We start from the raw sequence: 4419 nt of genomic DNA, 5'->3' as shown, positions 1-4419 counted from the left end.
GCTGGTGCTGCTGTGGCTGCCGATGCATTTATTGATGTCTTCAGTGCTGTGGAGAGGAGTGGCACAGGCCTGGATTCCCCAGGGAGGCGGTAAACTGTCAAGCTTGTGTTTATTATTATAACATGCATATTTGAAACTCCACAAACCTCCGATCCAGGGAGAGATGGAAATACGTTAGCCTCAAAACATACTTCAAAATACTTCGGTCTCAAAAAAACCTCTCAAGTCCAGCAAATGGGTTCTGGGACCCAGTGAACCCAAATCGCCCTCAGCCCTTGTTGAGAAAATCACTTTCTGGTGAGCGATCGAAGCCACTTACTGCACTTGATTATGTTGCCTTGGCAAGATGGGTTTGGGCAGAGAAGAAAGTACAAGAATGGAGTTTAATCAAACTCGAGCCTGGCCTTGGGAATAGCTGAAAAGTTAGCATTAAAACAACAGCTGCAGGTGAAGCTATTCCGTGGGCCGCATCACCACACCCACCCCCTCTTCTGGAGGGCACCGTGGGAGGGTAGGGGCGGGGTGAGCCTCGGAGTGGTGAAAAGAGGTGCGATCAAAGCACAGCCAGGTTTCTGTTCCTATTTTCTGGTCCCTTCCCTGTTGAGTTTCCAGGGGCCCCACCAAAAGGTGTGGGGTTGCTCTCTCTGCCTGGGAATCACCCTCCATATCCAGACCTGGAGGAGTGCCCAGGGTGGTTGAGCTTTCCTGGAGAAAACTGGTAGCTTAGGATATTCATGAAGCTGAGCTGGGGTTCCAAGGACATGATCCCACTGCAGGGTCCTCCTCAGCGTGCTGACAGTGTCTGCATAGCTGGAGAGCCAACCCCAGGCTCCGATGCAGTGGAGACTGCTATGCCTGCTGAGGTTTTTTTTTTTTTTTTTTTTTTTTTTTTTTCTCTTTTTCCTGGTCCCTCGAGCCCCAACAGCCTGTCCTGGTGCAGTCCTTCTCTCTGACTTGGCTTGAAATTTCTCCCAGGCCAAGGCAGTGAGCCATGACCCCAATTCCATGTCAGGGGCAAGAGTGAATTCTGGGTTCTGAGACCCAACTACCTCGTCTCTCCAGCAGCCCAGGAAGGTGAACTGCGAAACTTCCTTAAAAGCGGCCAACTAAGCAAGCCCTTCACATCTTCAGAGGCACCCTGTGAAACTACGGAAGGAGATTTGCTTCTGCGGCATCCCAGGTTCTAGGGGCTGTAGGGGTTCTCCTCTGGACAGGCCAAGGGTTACCTTACAGATGCCGAAGGGGAAGTTAATGAGGGGAGAAGAAAAGGTGAACTTCTAACAGCTGGGGTGGGAGTTTTCTTGGGGAGAGAAAAAATTGTTTGAAAAAAACCGAAGTCATTCCTCCTTTTATACAATTAAAAAGTAAGTTATAGTAAAATAGGCTTCTTTTTAGTTTACAGTTCCATGAATTTTAATACACGTATAGACTCACAAAACTCCACCTTGATTAGGGCACAGAACAGCCCCATCGTCCCACGAAACCCCCTCATGCTACCCTCTGTGTCAGCATCTGTCTGTCATCCCACTCCTGGCCATCACTGATCTGTCCTTTGTCACCATGATTTTCTATTTTGGAGAATAACATACACATGGAATCATGTTGTGTGTTTGTTGCCGTTTGAGACGGGCTTCTTTCGCTCAGCAAAATGCCTCTGAGATTCATCCAAATTGTGGATCAAGAGTTTCCTCCCTTTTGTTGCTGAGTAGAATTCCATTGTATGGACACATCAGTTTGTGTATGCATTCATCCGAAGGACCTTTGGCTTGTTTCTAGTTTCTGATGATTATAAGTAGAGCTGCTCTAAATACCTGCGTACAGGTCTTTGTGCAAACCTAAGTTTTTATTTCTCCAGGGACAATGCCTAGGAGAGAGATGACTGAGTCCTATGGTAAGTGTATGTTTAAGTTTATTTTAAAATCTGCCAAACTGTCTTATTGAATGACTATACCATTTTGTATTCCTGTGAATAATGATGAGCGCTCCAGTCGCTCCATGTCCTTGCCGCCATTTGATATTATCATATTTTGACTTTATCACGTGTTTGCTATGTTTCCAATGTCTCCTTCAAAACTCATGTCGAAATTTAACGGTCACGGTGGAACTGTTAAGAGGCAATTGGGTCGTGAGAGCTCTGCTTTCGTGAATGGATTGGTGCCATTATTGTGGGAGTGGGTTCCTGACGAAAAGCTCATTCATCCCACTCTGCCTGCTCTCCTGTGCATGCTGTTTTGTCTTCCTTCACCTCTGGGATGTGGGATGACGCAGCATGAAGGTCCTCATCAGATGCTGGCCCCTTGATCTTAGACATTCCAGGTTCAGAACTGTAAGAAAGAAATCTCTGTTCTTTATAAAGTACCCAGTCTGTGGTTTTCTGTTATAGCAGCCAAAATGGACTAAGACAGTGGTGGTATCTCGTTGTGATTTCAGTTTGCATTTTCCTGATAACTAATGGTGTTGAACTTCATTTCATGTGCTTATTTGCCATCCATATAACCTCTTTGGTGAAACACCTGCTTAAGCCTTTTGATCTTTTAAAATTGAGTTGTTGAGTATTGAGAGTTCTTTATATATTCTCAATGTAAGGCTTTTGTTGGATATGTGATTTATGCATAGTTTCTCTCTTCATTCTTCTAATGGTGGCTTTGGAAGAGAAAACATTTTTAATTTTGCCAAAATTTAATTTGTCTATATTATATATATATTTTTTTTATGAATCATGCTTTTGGTGTCATGGCTAAGAACTCTTTGCCTAAACCTAAGTGGTAAAAATTTTCTCCTATATTTTCTTCTAAAAGTTTACAGTTTTCCATTTTACATTTAGATTTTTGATCCATTTGAGTTAATTTTTGTATAAAAGTGAGGTGTAGGTTAAGGTTTTGTGTGTGTGTGTGTGTGTTTGGCTTATGAATGACCAACACCATTTGTTGAAAAGACCACCCTTTCATTATTGAATTGCATGTGTACCTTTATGAAAACTCAGTGAGTTGTACTCGTGTGATCTGTTACATTGATCTACGTGTCAGCCCCACTGCTAATACCACCCAGTCTTGACTACTGTAGCTGAAGCCCATTAAGCCTAAATATCTGTAGGGTGATTCTTCCTGTTTCCATTTTCCTTTTCGAATTTGTCTTAGCTACCCTAGTTCCTTTTATAACCAGTTTGTCTATGTCTTCAAAAATCCTACTGGATTTTGGTGGGAATTGAATTAAATGTATAGATCCATTTGGGAAAGATTGAAATCTTTACTACATGAATCTTCCAAACCATGAGCATGTTATGTCTCTACATTTAGTTAGGTTTTTAGTTTATTTTCTTTGTTTTTTTTTTGAGATTTTTGAGATGAAGTCTCACTCTTGTCACCCAGGCTGGAGTGTAGTGGCGCGATCTCAGTTCACTGCAACCTCCGACTCCAAGGTTCAAGCGATTCTCCTGCCTCAGCCTCCCAAGTAGCTGGGATTACAGGCGCCTGCCAACACGCCCGGCTAATTTTTGTATTTTTAGTAGAGATGGGGTTTCACCATGTTCGCCACACTGGTCTTGAGTTCCTGACCTCAGGTGATCCGCCCACCTCAGCCTCCCAAAGTGCTGGGATTACAGGCATGAGTGACCGCACCTGGCAGTTTTTAGTTTCTTTTATAAGCATCTTTAGCTTTCATTATACAGTTATTGTACATGTTTTGTTAGACTATTTTCAATTATCCTGTATTTTAAGAGATATGTAAGTGATATTAACTTTTAAATTTTGTTTCCACATGTTCATTGCTGTTATGTAGAAGTATTATTGACTTTGTGTGTTGACCTTGCATCCTGCAACTCTGAAACACTTATTCATGTGTTAGTTTTTCGGGGGTGTATTCACAGGTCATTCTACAGGGACAATCATATCATCTGCAAATAGGAACGGTTTTATTTCTTCCTTTCCAATCTGCATGCATTTTATTTCTTTTTCTTGCCTTATTGCCCTATCTAGTATTTACCTACCTAGTATCTTCACAGAATGAAGAATAAGAGTTACAAAAGTGGGCATCCTTGCCTTGTTCCTGATCTTAGGGAGAAAGCATTCAGTCATTCACAATTTAATATGATGCTAGCTGTAAGTATTTTGCAAAATGTTCCTTATCAGGTTGAGGAAGTTCCCTTATGTTCCTACTTTGCCAAAAGTTTTTATCATAAGTGGACATTTTCTAGTGATTTTTCTGCATCAATTAATATATTAATTATTTTATTTAGAATGTTAATGTGGTAGATTAAAAATCCATTGATGGAATTTTGAAGATTGAACTAGCCTTGCCTTTCCAGGATATTCTTTTAACACATTGCTGGACTCAGTTTGCTAATGTTATCTCAAAGAGTTTTGTATCTATATTAATGAAGAATATTGGTCTGTGGGTTTTTTTTTTTTTTTTTTTTTTTTT

This window comes from Rhinopithecus bieti, unplaced genomic scaffold (assembly GCF_001698545.2).
Source record: "Rhinopithecus bieti isolate Rb0 unplaced genomic scaffold, ASM169854v2 scaffold_13351, whole genome shotgun sequence".
Taxonomy (NCBI): Eukaryota; Metazoa; Chordata; class Mammalia; order Primates; family Cercopithecidae; genus Rhinopithecus; species Rhinopithecus bieti.
This window is presented reverse-complemented; position numbering follows the sequence as displayed.